This window comes from Lissotriton helveticus, chromosome 1_1 (genome assembly GCF_964261635.1).
Source record: "Lissotriton helveticus chromosome 1_1, aLisHel1.1, whole genome shotgun sequence".
NCBI classification, from domain to species: domain Eukaryota; kingdom Metazoa; phylum Chordata; class Amphibia; order Caudata; family Salamandridae; genus Lissotriton; species Lissotriton helveticus.
Window position 1 is genome coordinate 344,250,002 of NC_136057.1, and position 20,897 is coordinate 344,270,898.

General features: G+C 48.3%; 1 protein-coding gene across 1 annotated transcript in view; it reads left to right on the top strand.

The window, feature by feature from the left end:
* LOC144807650 (protein mono-ADP-ribosyltransferase PARP12-like) overlaps positions 1 to 20,897 on the top strand; it is a 748,495-nt gene that overhangs the window by 245,260 nt on the left and 482,338 nt on the right. The gene's annotated exons all lie outside the window — the stretch shown is intronic.

The window sequence follows — 20,897 nt, forward strand, 5'->3', positions numbered from 1 at the left end:
GGTCCGCTTGTGACCACAATGGTGCGTAGTGTATGCAGGGTGGTTGAGGGACTCTTCGGCTTTGCATCCAACTAGGGCAAAAACCGGTGACCGATCTTGTTACACTGTATAAAGCCAAATGTGTTCCAGTGGCAACATATGGAGCAGGTGTTTGGGTGTACCATAACGGTAACAAGCTACAAATCATGGAAAATAAGTTCATTAAAAGATTATTGTCGGTCCCAAATGGTGCCCCCACAAATTTTCCCCATTATGAGGTGTGGCTTGACTTTGTTAAAGATTGTATAAATATTGCCGGCTTACTTCTATGGGCCAAAATTTGGATATTGGAAGAGCTGTTATTTACTAGAGATGCTATTAAAGATTGCCTTACCTTGATGGTGCATAAGCTATCCCATGGCTCCGATTTGTTAGGGACACTATTTTGATTGCCCAGCTAACATCCGTGAGAACGTGAGAAGAAATATAAAAGAGGCGCATTCTACTAGGGCAAACATGCACCATTCGCAGCCGGAAGTTGCAGGCCCTCTCTGCTCATTCCCTGTCAAACAGCAATTTTATCTAACGTTCTCTACAAATATTCAGACCCTTTTTTACTTAACAAGTTTCCATTTATTGACCCTGCATTTTTTTGTGGCTTTTCCGAAGCACGCTGGGTGGACTGACAATTTGCTGCCCTGTCCTTGTGGCAATCTGGCAACCCAAAGCACGTCACACTTTACGCTTTTTTGCACCCTTAACAAAGAGCCTAGGAGGAAATTTTTAGTTCAGATTCTAAAAAAATTAAAACCGTGTTTTTATATTGACAGTTTTAACCATTACGCTCTCTGGCATCCACCGATATATGTACTGGGATTTCCAGTTTTATCAAAGTTACAATTGCTATTAGAAAATCCGTAGTTGTATCTGATCTAGATGAATTAGAATTATTACTGTACCCCCTTAAGTGCTGTGTTTAGGACTGGACATTAAGGATTTTTTTCTCATTATCATGTTTTTATTCTTTTTAACAATTGATCTGAATGAATTTTTCTCATGTTGTTTGTAAATAGATCATGGTAACTATATACTGTATTGCTGATCTGATGTATGTAAGGTCTCCTGAGGCGGAAAGCCGGGAGCTGTGTTTGTGTAACTTTTAAATATCTTTTAAACTTTGAGAGTCACTTAACTTTGTGGACTATTCTCCCCACTCCCCCTCCTGGCACTTTGACTCTGGGCATTGTCTCACCTGCTCAGGCTGTGCAGCGGAGTTCAGCGCTGCCGCCATTCCCGGCGTTCTTTGAGGCCACGCCCCCTTCGTGAGGCCACACCCCCTACATCTACCACCCGCCACTATAAATCATGTGCTTACCTCGGAAGCGCAGCGGACGAGCGCAGCGGGCGCGTCGTTGGCGCGCCGGAGGTGCGCCAGAGGTAAGCCCGTCTGCGCCCGTCAGCGCTGAGGAAGCGCCAGACGCCAGACACCCTGGCATTTACCAAAACGGTAAGATAATGTATTCTAAACTAGAGCTACTTAAACTACATCATCCCAAGCAAGGATGCTCCAACTTCAACCTGGCCAACACAAATGCGCCCCAAGCTTGCTTATGTGGGTTCTCTCTTACAAATCCAGATCGACAAACATCCCATACCGTTGCCAAGCCCTCAGTGATCAAAATTGGTCAGTTGAATGTTCTATCTATGTCGAAACATCACGCCGAAATCCACGATCTAGTCACTAACCATGCCCTCGACATTCTTTTTCTCACCGAGACGTGGCTTCAAGATGACATGGACACTGTCCTTAATCTGGCCACCCCTACAGGATACACCACCCACACGGTCAATAGAAACTCCAGAGGTGGTGGAATTGCCATAATGACCAGATCACATCTTACGTGCCAGCTAACTAAAGCAGATATTAAAGATAGCGAGTGTGCACGCTATAACATCAAAATCAATCCCCAGCTTAGCATGGTAGGACTCCTGATATATAGGCCACCAGGAACGGATGTTAAATTCACTAACTCACTCCTCGAGTACCTATGCTCACAGATCACTGAAACTGCCAACTTCACTATTATTGGAGATTTGATCATCCACTTCGACTGTAAGGGAGACTCAAAGATCAATACTCTACTAGCTGATCTGGAGGCCCTTCAACTAGACCAACTTCTACAGGGCCCTAACCATAGTGGCGGCCATCTCCTGGACCCCATTTTTACAAACATAATTAATGCGCAGGTCGAAACGCCCAGCCCTATGACCTGGACTGACCACTGTCTAGTAACTATGTTAATACCCTGCAAGAACATCCTGTTTACTAAGCCCACTCAGCAGGTTCGAAAAAGACCCTGGAGAAAGCTCCACATAGAGGACTTCCATGCACTCCTCCCTCACTACTCATCCCCCCCCCCACCTAGCGGAGATCCCGATCATGAATACGATAAATTTTGCGATTGGATTAACCAAGCCCTAGACACCCTTATCCCAACTAAATGGATCAAAGCTCGCGCCCACGATTCCAGTCCCTGGTACAACAAGGAACTCTCCGCACTAAAAAAAGAGTGCAAGAAAGCCGAAAGATGCTGGAGGAAAAACTATGACCCCGCCCTTAAAACTCTGTACACACAATCGCAAAAAACCTACCACCGTAACATATGCAGGACTAGGGCAGCCTACTACACCACTGAGATTAAGAACAGCCATAATGCCTCTAAAACTATCTTTAAAATTCTTAAAGAACTCAGTGCTAAAAAACAGTGGCTAATCCTAACACCTCATCCGTATTATGCGATAACATGGCCTCTTTTTTCTTAGAAAAAATTCGGAAAATTTATATTACCTTTCCCTCCACCTCTGACCTCATCCCATCCAATGACCCCAGCAGACCCAACCTCGCTAACATCCCGGCCCTAAGCTTAGAAGATTTTACTAAAATCTGTAATAAAATCAAGTCTGGCTCACCGGCAGACCCTCTCAAACCTGAAACCTTCAGAGAAGCTGACATAACTGTCCTAGGCCCCCTGCGAGACATCATTAACAAATCTTTCTCTACAGCTATAATCCCCTCCAAGTGGAAACAAGCCTGGATATCACCGATCATCAAAAAACCTACGCTGGACCCTAATATTGCCGAAAACTTTAGACCTATATCCCTCCTACCATGGCCAGCCAAGGTAGCAGAAGCCCATGTAAATACCATCCTGACCAAATACTTGTCATCTAATAACATCTTAGATTGGTCACAACATGGCTTCCGGGCAGGACATAGCACCGAGACAGCCCTACTAAGTGTGACAGAACACCTCCGCACCATTTTAGATTCTGGTGAAACGGCAGCACTGATTCTACTTGATCTCAGTGCTGCCTTCGACACGGTGTCACACGAAGTTTTGCTGTTTAGGCTAAAAGAGGTCGGGATATCAGGACTCGCTCTTGATTGGTTTAGAGACTTTCTTTCTGGCCGATCATTTTGAGTCTCCACCCCCCCCTACCTCTCCAGGGAATGTCCCATTGAACAGGGCGTACCCCAGGGGTCAGCTCTTAGCCCCACCCTGTTCAATGTGTATGTCCAGCCCCTGGCAGAGGTAGCTAGGAGACACGGAATGTCTCTTGTATCCTACGATGATGATACGCAGCTGGTGGTGGCATTAAACGATGAAAGTGGTCACAGCGCCCAAAAATTCCAACAAACCCTCATTGACATCACAGAATGGATGACAGCAAACTACCTCCAGCTCAACGCCGGTAAAACAGAGGTGTTGTTGGTGGGAAAAAAGACAAACACTTGGGGGAACAACTGGTGGCCAGAAAACTTGGGACAACCACCTGAGTTCAAGGACTGTGTCAAAAACCTAGGAGTCTGGGTAGACTCTGCCCTCAAATTTACTCACCATACTAAAAAAGTGGCAGCAACCTGCTTCGGCATTTTACGGAACCTTAGGCCCATCCTGGGATTCTTTGACAACCAAACCCGTCAGACGATAGTCCAAGCAGCCATCCTCTCCAGGCTGGACCACGCCAGCTCCCTTTTGCTAGGAACGAACGTTGCAGAAAAAGCTAGACTCCAGCGAGTCCAGAACGCTGCCGCCAGGGCTCTGGTAGGTCTCCCTCGCCACACGTCTGTGGCTAGCGTCCTTATCAAGCTCCACTGGCTCCCAATGGAGAAAAGGATACACTTCAAAACGCTATGCTTGGCTTTTAAAATCCTAAAAACGGCCTCCCCCCATGCGTTGCCCACTCTTGTCAACCTACGTCCCTCGGCGCGCCCTACGCTCAGAAGGCCAAAATCTCGCAACGGTTCCTCGTATCAAACTATCCAGGATGGGTGGCCGTTCCTTCAAATACCTGGCCGCCAAACTCTGGAACGGCCTCCCAGACCAGATCCGAGGGATACAAAATCTATTGACCTTTAGGAAAGCAATAAAAACACACCTCTTCTGTTAACATCTCCCTCCCCTCCTACTTTCCTATCCTCTGTCCCCTTTCATACAGTAAGCGCCGGGACGCCCCTTTGCTGGGGCAGCTGCGCGCTATACAAGCACAGATAACATAACATTAACATGTACTGTTATGTTTTTTTTTCTGAAAACCGAATGAAGTTATCTTGACAGCAAGCATACCTATATCCAAATAAGAACCTCTAAGCCAAAATCTCGTAAACTACTGCGTAATAACTCTGCATTACCCCCTTCTACCCCCAACCAATCTCTTCTAAAAGAGAATGCAACATTTCCCCAAACTTGAAACGTATCCTAATATACCAATAGCCTTTACGCTGTAATTGCGAGAACCCCAACAAGGTATATATAAGTATACAAGTACCAAGAAAGAAACCAAATGCGTACTCCGTGGGGGTGGCAACGCCACGTCATGCTAAGGAGACATTTAAACTATATTGATGAACTGAATTTAGATATCCCAATTTAAGAATGCCGTTAAACAGTATCCAATAAGGTGTACCTATCAGCCTGTGCTTGAAAACAGTTCCATACTGGCGTTGGAGCCGCCCCCCAGCGGCGAAGACCTGTCTCCGTCTACCCCGGGGCGAGAATTGTTCTGCTTGAGGGTGCGGCAAAACTCACGCGCTTGATTCGGGGTGTCAAAGATGCGTGCACGGCCGTTGACGTCGACTTTCAGCCTCGCAGGATAGAGCATGCCGTATCGCAATGCCCAGGTTTCTGAGGGAGGCCTTAACCCCGTTGAACTTGCGGCGGGCCTCCTGCAGCATGAGGGTAAGGTCTGGGCACAGTGCAATTTTAGAGCCTTGCCAGTCAGTGTCCTGGTCGTGGAAGTTCATTATGGGGCAATAATGGGCCGAGGGGGAAGGCCTGGATTCGGCCGGGGCCCCATAGAGAGGTGGGTGTGCTCAACCACAAAACCCAGGGTGAAGGACTCCCTTCCGAAACATGTCCGCCAGCAGATTCTCGACAAAGAGGTCGAAGTGACCTGTTGACGTTGTCTCCGGTACCCCTAAGATGCAAATGTTATTGCTCCAACTGCGCGTTTCGAGGTCCTCATTCCTCATAGCAATGTCTTTAAAGATGCGTTCTACACGTTCAAGACACTTTAGGAATTGCGCCGTTCCGTCTTCGATGTCTGAAATCCTTGCTTCTGCCACATCTAAACGCTGATCATGGGATTGTATTTTGGCCCCCATGTCTTCCAGGTGTTTGTCCAGGACATCGAATCTCCCACTGAGCGCACGAAAGCCTGCCCTCATTTCCAGGAGCAGGAAAGGGCAGATGTCTGTGTAGTGAGGGCATCCGCACCATTGTTGCCCGTGCTGCTCTCTGCCATGGCGGATTCTTTGTTCTGCGATTTTTTCAAATGGCAGGGTCTTTTGCTAGGGGTCCTTGCGGCCCATGCCGCTGCGGGGTGGGGTGGGGTGATGGAAGCTAGATGCTAGGCCGCACTACGTGCCAGAGGAAGGAACTGTTGGCGTTGAACGTCATTTAAATATGTTCCGCCAGTGTGAAAATGCATGCCGTCAGCAGGTCAGGGCCCAACGATGTACAGATGGTAGAGCCGGAGCGCCTGCCAACAGGATGGGCCTGGTGTAGCTGCTGTAGCACCTGTAGGTGCCGTACAAAGGTGTAGTGGGGAAGCAGGGTCTTACTCTCCACAGGCACAGGCGGGGGACCCAGCAGGGAGTAATGCAGGCAGGGCAGGTTGGGCCACGTAGGAAGCGGGCCACTCCAATGTCACTGAGCGGGGTGCTGTAGCGCAGGGGAGAACTACTCACTCCCGAGCCCACAGCAGTTGAGGCAGTAGACGGTGGGTGCCGTCAGTAACAGGCCCAGTATGGGGTGCGCACTGCGGGAGTGTGGCCCCCCTCTGTGATCTCCAGCGGCTCTGCTGTGAATAAGCATTGAGGCAGGCAACAGCAGGGAGTGGAAGCCACCCGGGGATCACACTGGGGCGTCGGGTGAACGGGAGCGCCCCCAGGGCACACCTCCGATGGTAGGGCTCCAGATCAGTCAGCCGATTTCTTGAGCCAGAGAGCCGCTAGGTAGCGGAAGCGGAGGCTCAACCCCCCGTCACTCCGCCTGCACAACTCAAATGGGTGCCCTTGCGGTGTAAGGTGTAGAGGGTGCAGGCCGGCACGGCCGCTCAGGCAGGAACGCGGCTGGTATGGAACAGGCCCAGGAGGGGGGGACCACAAGCCACTCCCCTCGCCCAGCGAACTCACCTCCAGGATCTACAGGTATTCGGATCGGGAATTCAGACCCGGCGCACGTCTTCGCCACCAGCAGGCCGCGAGCGGCGAGCAGAGTCTTCAGCGTAGTTGCGCTCCTCCCCCAACTTCTCTGGCGAACGGATCTTCACCGCACCTTCACGGAATCATACTCAGGGCATAGCGACGTTTTCCTCGCACCATGGGGCGTCTTCTGAAACTAAGAAAAGCGGCGGCTGCGTGGTTGGTAGCGGGATACCGCTGCCTGTCTGCAGTTCACTGGCGGAGCTTCAATACCCCGTGGCCATGTTGGCCACACCCCCTGAAAATTAAATTCTAACTTACCAATAAGGTCAGGGGGCGTAACTTGCTATTTGGTAGGGGGTTAGGCCACCATGCCAATGACAGTGCTGCCCTGAAGGCTAGTACCCAGCTGAGGCTACTGACAGCTGTCAGTGCCCAGAACCACACCTTTAGCTCCTCACTGGTAAGTGAAGGGGCTACCTTACAGGCTTCTTTGGGTTCTGGTTGCCTGTCTGCTGTTTTAGGGTGGGGGTTACTACACTTGGAAGTGAACACCCTTCTTCCACCCTCTGTTCTGCCGGATTAGGAGCCACGAACTCAGGCTGGATAGTTGCTTAACTAGTCAGGGCTTTTTGTTGGCTAGGGGAGACTTCACCAGTGCCAATTTTGGAGCTCTCCCTTACTGGGATAATCTCCCTGGCCCACTGGAACAGTTACCCACCATTCCTACACTGTTTCTTCTTTTTAATCTGGGCCTTAGCTGCACTAACTGCAGTTTGAGAACCCCCCCCCCCGCCCAGGTTTGTTGGGTGAGGACTGGCATTGGACCAGTACCTCTCTTTGGCTCAGACCAACCTCTGGGTGGTCATTTCCAAGTAGACAATCGAGGGGAAGTTATTTACTGGCTACCACCTTTCTCCATCTAAGAGACACGGCTATTTCTCGGAGCACTACAGCTACAGGCCTAACAGTGACACCCCCTGGGACATACTGGTTTGAGAGAACCAACCTGTCATGCTCCACAGGGTGACAGGAACAGGTATCCCTTAGGGCAAGGGTTGGGATTCCATTCACCAGTAGGCGTTGGAAGTGTCTACTCTGCTCTGGAATCTCCAACTCCCCTTTTGGGCCCAATTTCCAGTTGAAGGCTAGGAGGACCTCCTCATCTGAGGAACTACCCTCCACAGCTGCACTGGCAACCCCCGGACCTACACTAGGGGCTTTGTTTTTAGGACAGCTATAGTCCTTGGTGTGGTGTCCTGCCTTCTGACAGTTGTGACACTAAATCCTGTTGGGATCCCAATTCTTACCTTGGAACTTGTTTTAGTTTGTGAGGGGTCTTTGGGCCCACCCTCGTGGACAGGTGTTGGGGGGGCTACCCCAGACTTCTTACCTTTATCTTTAAGGGGCTCACTGTCTTTCCTCTGGGGAGGTTTTGTAACCCCTTTCTTTTGTTCACCTCCAGTGGAAGTCCTAGTTACCCTTGTTTTGACCCAGTGGTCTGCCTTCTTTCCCAATTCTTGGGTAGAAAGTGGGCCTACGTCTACCAGATACTGATTCAACTTTTCATCAGTGCAATTACTTAATATGTATTCTTTCGTAAACAGGTTGTAAATTCCATTAAAGTCATGCACATTGTTTCCAGTTAACAAGTCACCTAGTGTTTTACTGAGTAGTCTACACAATCAATCCAGGATTGGTTGTGGATTTTATGAGCCCCTCTGAATCTAATTCTGTACTCCTCAGTTGTGAGTCCAAAGCCCTCAATCATAGTTCTCTTCATGATGTCATAAGACCCAGCATCTGCCACAGAAAGGGTCAGGAGTCTGTCTCTGCAATTACCAGAGAACAGTTCCCAAAGGAGTGACCCCCTGAATGTCTTCTTCACCCTTCTGGCTTCACAAGGCCTGTCAACGGCTGTGAACCACTTGGTGATATCATCACCCTCCTCATTTTTAGGAACACTCCCTTTTTTGGATTTTAGGATCATAAGATTCCTCTTTATCCTTATTATTTTGATTGCTGCCACCATTGATGGGTGCTAAACCCATCTCCTTTCTTTCTTTCTCTAGAGCCAGGAGTCTGGTCTCTAGATCCAGTCTTTTGGTCACCCTTGCTAAAAGGCTGTCCTCCTCATTGAGGCTGCCCTCAATGTCCTCACCAGAACCTGAGCCATCTGTGTGGCCTCTAGGTCCCCAGAGGTTGATTCTTGGAAGTAAGGGTACAGGGTCCCTTTCTTTCCTAGGAAGTGATGGAGGTGGGTACGTATCTCCATCCTCCTCACCTCCTTCTCCCTCTGACTGGTCATCACCATTTTCATAAGGGCGGGCCTTTGCATACTCATCCAACAGCTCCTGGAGCTTGTGTTTGGTTTCATGGGGGCCCCTTGGTATGTTTTTAATTTTACATAAGGACATTACTTCCTTGAAAGACAAGCTCAAGCTTCTCAACCATATCCTGTATATCAGCATGCTTATCTTCACTAGTAGCTGGGTTCTTATTTTGAGACATTCTAACATGAAACTTCTAACCCCTCTACCCTTGACTACAGTGACTTTGTATTTTCTAAAATTCTAAAGGGACTCAAGCAAGGCCCTATCAAGACTTTTAGTAGTTTGGTAAAAATGCCAATTTGAAATAATCTGAATTCTAAAGGTAATTTAAGAGTTCTGTGGTGTGATCAGGTGGTAACCAAGTAGTCCAACAAATGCAAAGTTGTGTATTTCACCGCTGATCAACCAATGTACGAAACTGGCTCTATATGTACTACACCAAAATGAGGTACAGTGTGTATAGAGTCCTGTTGACCTCAGAGGGAGGGAGAGGGAATCACTGACAAAATTTCGATTACAAAAATTTCGAGGTACAAAAATATTGTGACAAAAATATTCAAGTCAAGAATATCGACATCCTATCTACATCATGGTAAGTACAAAAATATTGAGAAAAAAATACCGATGTACAAAAAATCGTTGTAATAAATATCGTTTAAAAAAAAGTTAAATAGTAATGTAAAATAAAATAAATAATACATATAATTAAAAGGAAAAATAGTTCAAAATATAAAACAATAGTTTAAAAATAATAACTAATACATATAATGTTTACATTAATTAAACATATACATATAGGGGTCGATTCCGATCCGGTAAAAAGTGCTCCGGATTGCCATTCGGAGCGTTTTTCACGTATGAATCGTACCGTGCAACGTCCCCCGTACGAACGACGAAGTACGATCCGTACCAGGAGCTGGACTCCGTACGAATCGTACAGGGACCGTACGAATCAAATCCCCATACGAATCTCCCTCGGAACCCGCTGTACGAGACATCTGTACGGTTCGCGGCTGTTTTTTCCGAACCGGCAAGTACGATTCGCGTTGGGTACGACCCTTTTTCTACGGGAGCTGAAAACAGCCGTAAAAGCAGAGTTTGCCACAAAACAGGTACGGAACACCCCCCCCCCCGGGTACGGTGCGTACCTCCCATGATCGCAGGGGTACGCACCGTACCCCTGCGATCACGGGGTGTACGCACCGTACCCCGCGATCTTGGGGTGTACGCACTGTACCACAGGTACGCTGGGTGTACGGTGCGTACCCCATGTCCGCTGGGTGTACGGTGCATACCCCCCATGATCGCAGGGGTACGGTGCGTACCCCTGCGATCATGGAGGGGTACGCACCGTACGGTGTGTATGTGAATGTGCGCTTTTCCGTACGAATCGCCCTTACCTGACGTGGACCGTACGAATCGCGTCCTGATACCCCGGTCCGAATCGTACTCGTCGAGTCATACGGTGTGTGTACGAGTCGTACGGAAACGTCTCTGGATGCGAATCGTACGGACGAGAATTTTACCGGATCGGAATCGACCCCATAATATATATACTTAATAATATTCATAAATAAATATTTTAATAACTTATAAATTGTTAAAAACATTTTATAAATTATAAATACATATATACCCATGCAAAAATTATATAAATAAAAATATAAAAAATATAGATCAAATTTAAAGACTATTATTATTATTATTTATTATTATTTTTGCGATTTGTAAAGCGCGCAAATACCCGTGGGTGTCTCGGCGCTGTGGACTGCAAACAAAAAAACAGAGACTGTGGACTATTGGCTGAATAGCCATGTATTGTCAGTTTCCTGAAGGCAAGTAGAGTTGGGCTAGATTTGATGTTAATAGGAAGGGAGTTCCATAGCTTGGCTGTGGTGACAGTAAATCGTCTGTCACCCCATGCGACTGTTTTGGTGTGGGGGACCCTTAGCAGGTTAGCTGTGGAAGACCGTAAAGTCCTGTTAGGGATGTAAGCACCCACTACAATATTTTTTAGAAAAAATATACACAACATTAACTAAAACAATACAGAAAAATGTTGGATAGTGAAGAGAAAAAATTACAATTCCCACCCCAAAGAGTGCAACAGTAGGGAAAGTGTTGGATAGCGTAGGGGCAAAATCTACCATTCCAACTCCAGAGAGTGCAACAGGAGAGATAGTGTTGGATAGCGTTGGGGTAAAAATTACTATTCCCACGCCGGAGAGTAAAACAGTAGGGAAAGTGTTGGCTAGTGAAAGGGTTAAAATTACTATTTCCACTCCAGTGAGTGCAACAGTAGGGAAAGTGTTGGATTGTGTAGGGGTAAAAATAACTATTCCCATGCCAGTGAGTGTAACAGTAGGGAAAGTCTTGTATAGCGTAGTGGGTAAAAATTACTATTACAACTCCACAGAGTGCAACACTAAGGAAAGTGTTGGATAGCATAGGGTTAAAAATTACAATTCCCACTCCAGAAAGTGCAACAGTAGGGAAAGTGTTGGATAGCATAGGGTTAAAAGTACTATTCCCACTCCAGTGAGTGCAACAGTAGGGAACGTGTTGGATAGAGTAGGGGTAAAAATTACTATTCCAACTCCAGAGTGCAACAGTAGGGAAAGTGTTGGATAGCGTAGGGGTAAAAATTACTATTCCCACTCCAAAGAGTGCAACAGTAGGGAAAGTGTTGGATAGCGTAGGGGTAAAAATTAACATACTTATCAATTAAATCTTTTTTTAGTTAAATAATGATTTATTAATAACTTAACAATATATGAACTATGACTACCAATAAATTAAAATTAAAAATTACTTTAATACCATTAAATTACTTCCCAACCTATACGTCAATAAACACACAACTCACTCCACATACAATTCAACACAATTATTATAATTATCAATTAATCAATTCATAAAAAATTATTTTCAACTATTAATTAATTAACAATACATTAATTCTCAATACCAATAAATAGAAATTAATAAACATTAATGATTAATTACTAAACGATAAATAATTTGGCAATACCAATAAATATTAATACATAATTACTTAATTGTAATAAAGTACTTCCCACCCTTGTCCCCTATAAACACACAACCCACTCCTAAACTAAATTAACACAAGTAATATATTTATCAATTAATTAATTAATTACCAATTAATAATTAATCAATAATAAATTGTCAATGCCAACAAATAAACATTATTAATTAATGTATTATAATAAATTTACTTCCCACCCTATTTCCCTATGAACCCACAACCTGCTCTAATATAAAATATATATAATTATCAATTAATGAAAATTAATTACCAATTAATAATTAATTAAAAATACATTTATTATCAATACCAATAAATAAAATGTAATAATTACTAAGGGGTCCATTACGATGGCGGGCAGACAAATTTGTCTGCCCGCCATCGTAAGAGTCAGGGACCGACCGTCGATGTTGCTGCGGTCCCGCTATGTGGATTTGGATGTGCCCAACACACTGGCGGGCGCATCCTGGGCCTTTTTCACTGCGGGTGGATCTGCTGGCTGCAGACCCGCTCGCAATGTAAAATGACTGTGCACCGCATTGCCATGCACTACATAGCAGGCACCACGTGGTGCCTGCGACATAGTGCATTGCAATGAGGGGGTACCATGGGTACCTCTCATGTGCACCCCCCACGCCCCAAACACCGTGGGGGCCCACAACGGGCCTCCAACAACAAAAAATGCAACCTTATCCATGGCTGCACCATATTATGCACTTTTCCGCGCGGTTGATAAGTCGACCGGCGTAAAAGTGGCAGACGGTCTTTCCATCCGCCGCGAACCCCCCAGCCATATTTATATGGCGAAGTGTCAATCAGGCAAGGATGGCGGGCGGATCGCCCCCACTGGGCCAGCTGTGGCTACTGCCGGCCCGGCGTGGGCGATCTGCTCGCCATCCTAATGAGCCCCTTATTTACAATTAAATTACTACCCACCCTATTCCCCTATAAACCCTTAACCCGCTACTGAACTAAAATGCAAAATGTAATTGAAAATAATTAATAATTTCTAAAAGTTATGAATTAATTTACAATTATTAAATTACTTCCCACCCTATTCCCCTATAAACCCACAACCTGCTATGGTAGTAAAACGCAAAATTTGCTTTACATTTTTTTACTAACTTCTAAACAATTAGTACATATATTAAAAAAAAATACAAAACATAACAAAACATGTGGAACACATACATATAAAATACAAACTAAAATACATAACACTAGCATAAACATCGATATTATTAACATCAATATTTTTGCTATCGATATTACTAACTTCGATATTTAAAAAAAAAAACCATATTTCTTACCTTCAGGTCGATATTCTGGTCACAGATATTCTTGATATCAATATTCTATCCCTACGACATTTAAAACTCGATATTAATTTAGGTTGAAATAAAAATCTCAATATTTTGTCTGTGCACCAGGCAGAGGTTAATGTTAGATAGAACCTTACTCTCTATTTGTGTTAAAGTGGTCGAGTGGATATGGACAGTGTTAAGCATTTGAGGTACCCACTCAGTCAGCAAATGAATTCACACACTCAAGAACTGAACTCTAGGCCAATTGTTTTGTATAAAAAATATACTGTTGTTTTATTTTTAGAACCAAGCATGCCTGGCACAGGTATGCATTAAATACTTTACAGTAATAAGTTGCTGAATGTAGAACAGTTTGAAAATGCAATAGGAATTGTACTTTGTTTGATTTACAGGAGATGCAGAAGGTTGCAATACTTAGTAAATACGGTACATTGAAATTAATAGGCTTTTTTAGGAAATTACAGGTAAATTACTTTTTTTTTTTCTCTTTACTTGCGACTGCACAGTGTATCACAATATACATTTAGGCTTGCATAGCAGGATACAGTCTTTTAATTTTTCACCCCCAACTCATTGCAACAGACTTAGAATAATACCACATCACAACACAGCTTTCATATCCCACAAGAGATCCCTTGCCTAAAGGTCCTGAGGAAGAGGCATACAAAATTGTCCAGTAGGCGATCGTTCCATAGTCCTACGGCATATCATATCCAAGTCGTGTTGTGGCAAGAAAGAAAGACCCAAGTCATGGCATTGTTCCGACCCACTCAACCCCCCCTCCCTCTATCCTGTACTGCTTGGATATGCCCTCCCCCCAAGACTTCAACTACCTCCGCCCCACCCTCCCTTCCACCTTCCCCTCGCGCCATACTCAGGTCAGTAGTCGTGGCGTCCGCCAGCTAGCCACTTGCCTAACCATTCAAACAAGGAAAACAAATGTTGCATCAAATGGACATGTCACCGCTAACAGGAGTAGGGGTCCATGGATCCCATCACCTCCACTCGCATTCCTAGCACTGGATTACAGGCAGACTTCCCTCCAACGCAGTTGTACGCCACAATCATGCTCAGCACATTCCTCAACTGTCTGGTGTTGGTTCCCGACCTTCCCGGGTGGGCCCGGCGCTCACCCCTTTGTCCTCCTCTTCCGCGTCTGCAAGTGGGGCAATCAATTCCGCTACCAGTGCCTCCCACGCTCTCGCAGACTCCATCGCCTTGTCATTAGTCGACCGCCGAGCCAATTGCAGGCGGAGCGTTCCCTCGTAGCCCGCCCATAGCAGGAAACTCGCTTGCCACCTCTGATAACTTGGACCCGACTTAGACTTCCAGTGCATGGTGAGTTCCCTTTTGGCCATAATCAACCCCAAGTCATAGAACTTGCTGGTGACTTTAGTTTTGGGGGTATGCGGGAACCAGAGCAGCAGACATGTCGCCATCTCAGCTTCCAGTGACCGCCCTGTCGCATAGTTCAAACACTGCACTACCTCGGTCCAATAGGATCCCAACCCCACACAGGACCAGAACATGTGCCGGAAGTCGACATCGTCCAGGTTACATCTCGGGCACGTGGAACAGGAAGCTCCGAAGTACTGTAGGATTTTGGCCGGCGTCAAATACGCTCGGTGCAGAGTAAAAAACTGTACTAACTGGAACCTGGCATTACGCGTGCCCTTCCACGCTCGACGCAACAATTGAGGCCATGTCGTTTCCGGTATGCCTCTGCCAATGTCAGCTTCCCGTTTACCCTTCAGGACTTCCAGTGACAGGAGATGTTCAGTGGACAGGCGCCCATAAAGACAGGTAACAGCTTTAAACGTACCCGCCGCCATGGTAACATACTGGCAACCCAGCGAGGTCGGAGGTTCCTCCAGTCCCGTCTTCCAACGGCGCTGCAGTGCCGCTGTCAGCGCGGCGTGTAACAAATAGTCTCCCCGAGGCAAATCAAACGCCTCGTGCAGTTCCTGGAAGGAAAGTAACACTCCATCCCTATACAGGTCTCCCACCATGTGGAGGCCACGCTCCTCCCATACCTCCAGCACCGACCAGTCACCCCAATGGGGAAGGGCCATGCACATGCCCAGCGGAATCTCCGGGGCATATGGGTATGCGCAACCCACCCGTTTCTGGCTCCGATTCCAGCACAATCGAAGTGTGCGTTCCTCAAGAGTGAGCTGGTGTAGGTCGAGCTTCTGTTGAAGAAAAATGAAGGACAAAACATGTCGGGGAATCACTTTGCCACAGTGTCCCTCAGGTCTCCGGAACTCCCGAGCCACCGCCATTGTGAGCCACTTGAGCTGAGCGGCCAAATAATACCACTAAAAGTCAGGTACTGCCAATCCCCCGTCCACTCGTGGCCGCATCAAAGTGGCCATTGCGAGCCGTCGCCTGCCCGAACCCCAGAGAAAGCTCGTAGATAGTGCCCTGAGCGTCTGGAAAACCGACGCCGGGATACACACACGTAGCGTACGGAAGAAATAAAGCAGGCGCGGTAGCGCCACCATCTTTAGAAGTGCCACCCTACCGGCGACTGACAGTGGGAGGGAACTCCAAAAGTCCATGCTGCCCCTAAGGCCCGTTATCGCCTTGTGTATGTTGCCTTCCAGGAGATCAGCGTGCGTATGGTAAATACGGGTGCCCAGATAGGGTAAGCAGCGGGATTCCCACCTCAGATCTGCCCCCTCCGGAGGTTGTTGTCCATCTGGAGTCAGTGGGAATAAACAGGTTTTGCTCCAGTTCACCCGTAGGCCCGACAGGCGACCAAACTGCTGGAGCAGCTCTCTTGCCCCACATACCGACTCGTCCGTGCCCGACAGAAATATCAGTAAGTCCTCCGCATACAAAGAAATGTAGTGGAGTCCCCCACGTAGGGATAGGCCGTCATACGACCTCCCTAACCTGGCGTGAGCGGTCAGGGGTTCGATGGCAAGGGCGAACAACAGGGGGGGATAAGGAGCATCCCTGCCTGGTGCCCCTCCCCACTGGGTACGCCGCCGATATGGTCGATCCCGTCTTGACCCTAGCCGTGGCCGAGGTGTACAGCAGAGTGGTCCATTGTATGAATTGGTCCCCAAGGCCAAACCCTCGCAAAACCTGGAACATGTATGGCCATTCCAGACTATCAAAGGCCTTCTCTATGTCCACCGAAAGCACAGCGGCATTCGGAGTATCCAGGCAGCCTCCCTCCATAACTCTGAGCAGGCGACGTATACAGGATGCCGTATAACTAGTGGGAATAAAGCCCGCTTGGTCGGAGTGGACCAGGGTTGTCATGTGGTCCAAGAGTCGGGTCGCAAGGATTTTTCTGAGGATCTTGTAATCCACCGTGAGCATAGAGAGAGGGCGATATGCGGTGCGCAGAGTGGCATCTCCGTCTTTCTTCAGTAATGGGATCACCAACGCTTCCCTAGCAGTCGCGGGCAACCGGCCCAGCTCCCAGGCTTCCCTATATACTAAGTGCAGCGTCGGTGCCAACAGATCAATATACTTCGCGTAGAATTCCACCGGAAGACCGTCAGCTCCCGGTGTCTTCCGCCGCGCCATGTGTTTCATTGCTGCCCTAATTTCACCTACCGAAATGACCACCCCCAGTTTGTCGCTTTGCTCCGGTTCCAAACAAGGCAGGCGGGATGCCAATAAAAAATTGTGAATCTCCTCTGGCAGGACAGGCATTGCACTCTGATAGAGCGAGGTGTAATAGCTAAGGAACTGATCATTTATCTCCATCTGGGAGTACACCAAACCTCCCGAAGTTGTACTCAGAGAGAGCATCGGAGAGCCCCGGGCTGCCGGATTTGCCAGCCACGCCAGAAGCGAGCCCACCTTGTCTCTTTCCGCGTGAGCCCGCACCTGGTATTCCCTATAATCTAGGCAATGCAGGCGCTCCACCTGACAGGCCACCGCCTCACGCGCCCTCAGCACTGCTGCCTGGCCCGCCGCATCAGTGTGGCTCGCTCTTTCTGCTTAATGCAGTCGGGCTTCCTCTATCTCGATATCACACAATAAAGTTTTGCGGGCCCCCGCCGTGGCCGAGATGCATACCCCCCTCACTACAACTTTAAACGCATCCCATTCATGAGCTCGACTGGACGCCGTGCCCGCATTTTCAGTAAAGTAGTGTTCAATGCCACTACAGACCTCGGCACTAAACCCGGGGTCCTCCAGTGCCATGGGACTCAAGCGCCACGTGGGGATCACATGACGGTGTTTCGACCACCGCACCGCTATTAAGCAGGGGTTGTGGTCCGACAGCGTCCTCGCGAGATATTCACTATAGTGAGTCATCCCTTGGGCTTCCGGGGAACAGGATACCATCAATGCGCACATGCAGGTCGTGTGGAGCTGAATAGAATGAATAGTCCCTATCCAGTGGGTGGTGCGTCTGCCAAGTGTCCACCAGGCCCCGCGTGTTCTGCCAGTCCTGCCTCTCCTTTGCCAACCTATGCACCGGTGACTGGGCCAACGGAGGGTGCGAGCGATCCAGATCAACATTGGCAACCGAGTTGAAGTCTCTCCCTAAAAACACCGGGCCGGTCAATAGGCCCCCCAGCTTTCCAGACAGACGGGAGAAAAATGCCGGTTGTTCCACATTCGGAGCATACACATTGCACAGGGCCAACTCCCTACCATCCATTCGTCCTTGTACCGTCACAAACCTCCCCTCTGGGTCAATCACAGAGGACAAAGGCTGGAAAGGGACCCCAGCTCGCACCCAAATCAATGCACCTCGCGCATAAGCAGAATACGTGGTATAAAATAACTGCCCCCTCCACCTTCGCTGTAGCGCTCGGTCTTCAGATTGAACAATATGAGTCTTTTGTAAGAAGGCTATATGTATCCCCCTGCGCACCAAGTAAGCATGCACTTTGTATCGTTTCCTCATGGAGTTCAGCCCCCATACGTTCCAGGTAATGTATTTCAATTCAAGGCGGGTCCCCATACCTGACAATGTAAGAGTAGAACGCCCCCCTTCCTCAAGCAGGCACACTGGCGATTCCTCCAAACCCCAAACTGTCCCAACTTCCCCCACTCCCCCCTCCCCCAGAACAGGTGCTAAACAGTAGTTACCCATCCAAACTTGGCCCCGAAAGCGGGAACTCTCTGGCAGCTACCAGAGTCTCACAATTAACGTGAGTGTGGGGGGGTGACTCCACACCTGCGCGAACTAGGCTGCAAGACTATCCCAAACAGTCCACGCTGAGTCCCCTATAACAGTCCTTCAAGTACGCGCCGCCTCGCCCCAGGAGGACCCCCAACCAACATCCCGCATTGCGGCACACACATCATGCAGGGAGCGTCATAGGAAATAACAGTAACATACACTGCGCTCCCCAGCCTGTCCCACCGGTTTCCCCCCCCCCCAACAGCCCAACCCAACTCCCGGACAGTACCCCCTTACTGTACAGAATCTGGATACACAGGTATCATTCGTCCAACAGTCCATCGGCCGTTCTCGGTGTGACATGTGGCAAGGTCCGATTGTTTGCATCAGATCCTTCGGACTCCTGTTCCTCCGATCCCGTTCGGGATCTCAAGGTTCCCACAGGCTCCGCAAGCTCCGCGCCCGAAATGGCGGAGACTGCCTGGAGGGCCGCTTGACGATCCAATTCCGTTTGTGACTGCGGCGTACAGGTAAGTTACTTTTTACGTTACTTTTCTAACTCAGTGCTGGACACCTAGATTTGGCACTGGGACATTTCCTGCAAACAAGTAAGTGAATACAATTTGGTTATTCATGCGATTTTTAAAGAATATTTTCTTGATTTAAAAATTCCGCACTTAGAAACTTTTTAGAAGAAAAGTGTAAATGTTATCCTATGGAGGAAAACCAGGTTATCGGTTCAAAGGTAAGTTATCGACTGTGGGAGTTAAGGTTCTGGGGTTGGACTCAGGGGTCCTCCAGGGTCGGTGATGCACCCTTGTTACACCCTCAGCGGCACTAGGCAGCTGGGTGCAGAGTGTTGAGGCTCAATGTTATCCAATGCAGCCCTGCCAAGTATCACGCGTCAGCCGTGACTCTAACACATTTCGGTGCGGTGGTCCGCATAACTGCACTGAAATGCAAAGTCACACATAAATGGGACAGCAGTTGAGAGCTCCTCACTGATAATTGTGCTGATTAAACAAAAAGAGTGGCAGCGTGCTGTGTCATGGACGCTGCTCCTGGGCTTGGGGGCTGACAGTGACTGAGGTAAATAGCTACTGCTAACTCACAGCACTTCGCTGCTACAATGTATTAATAGAAGATGTTTTGCTGGTGCTGTATTCATTGCCGTGACTGACGTCACGAGGCAGTGCTGTGCCCAATAGGTGCTCTGCGGGACGCAGGACGTCATGCCCTGCTTCCGCTGGCTGCAGTTAAACTTGTGGTAGGCCAGCAATTGTTGGCAGCGCTGGAGCTGCTCGGCGGTAAATAGAAATAAATGACCCCGTGACCCAAACCACGGACCCGGCGGCCGCTGAAGAACAGCACTGTGCAGCTGAGCTGTTTAATGTTCCTGCTTCTGTTCCTGCTGCTGAGCCTAAGTCAGTGATCGCGCAAATAACCACTCCACGCGTCAGTTAGCGTAAAAGGCCATTTATTAGGACAGGCATGACATTCAGCAATAAACATAACACATTAACTTTAACAATCCCCCCAACATCCTGCCATTCACCCCATCATCCACTCACGTGCTTCACCAGCCACTCCCAATTCACACCATGACCTCTTTGCATCTCATTCACTTTCCCCCTTTCACTTTCCAACTCCTCTGTCATCTCCATCCATCGCACTCCCGTCTACCACTCCCCCCATCCTGCACCTGTAACCCCCTCCCTGAAAGGGTGATTCTGCCCGTCATGGACTCCCCACCCCTCCCAGTTCCCGTCAACACCCTATCTTGCCATCCTGTCCTAAACTGGCACATTGCCCAACTTTGGCAATTACAACAAAACGCCCACGTCCCCTTTTTCAACTGTAGGGTGGGTGGGTGGTAAAACTAACTTCTTTCCCTGAGGCACCGGGGACAGGAAGAGGAAGTCCTTCCCCTTCCTGTCCCCCTAAATAGCCTCCTAACCCCTCCCACCCCTGACCTAACCCACTAACTACTTCCTGCCTGTCCATAATTATCGCGCGAACACCCCGGGGAAAAGACTGGCTGCCGACCTGCTTTCCCCCGGGGGCCCCATCGCGCAAATAACCACTCCACGCATCAGTTAGCGTAAAAGGCCATTTATTAGGACAGGCATGACATTCAGCAATAAACATAACACATTAACTTTAACAATCCCCCCCAACATCCTGCCATTCACCCCATCATCCACTCACGTGCTTCACCAGCCACTCCCAATTCACACCATGACCTCTTTGCATCTCATTCACTTTCCCCCTTTCACTTTCCAACTCCTCTGTCATCTCCATCCATCGCACTCCCGTCTACCACTCCCCCCATCCTGCACCTGTAACCCCCTCCCTGAAAGGGTGATTCTGCCCGTCATAGACTCCCCACCCCTCCCAGTTCCCA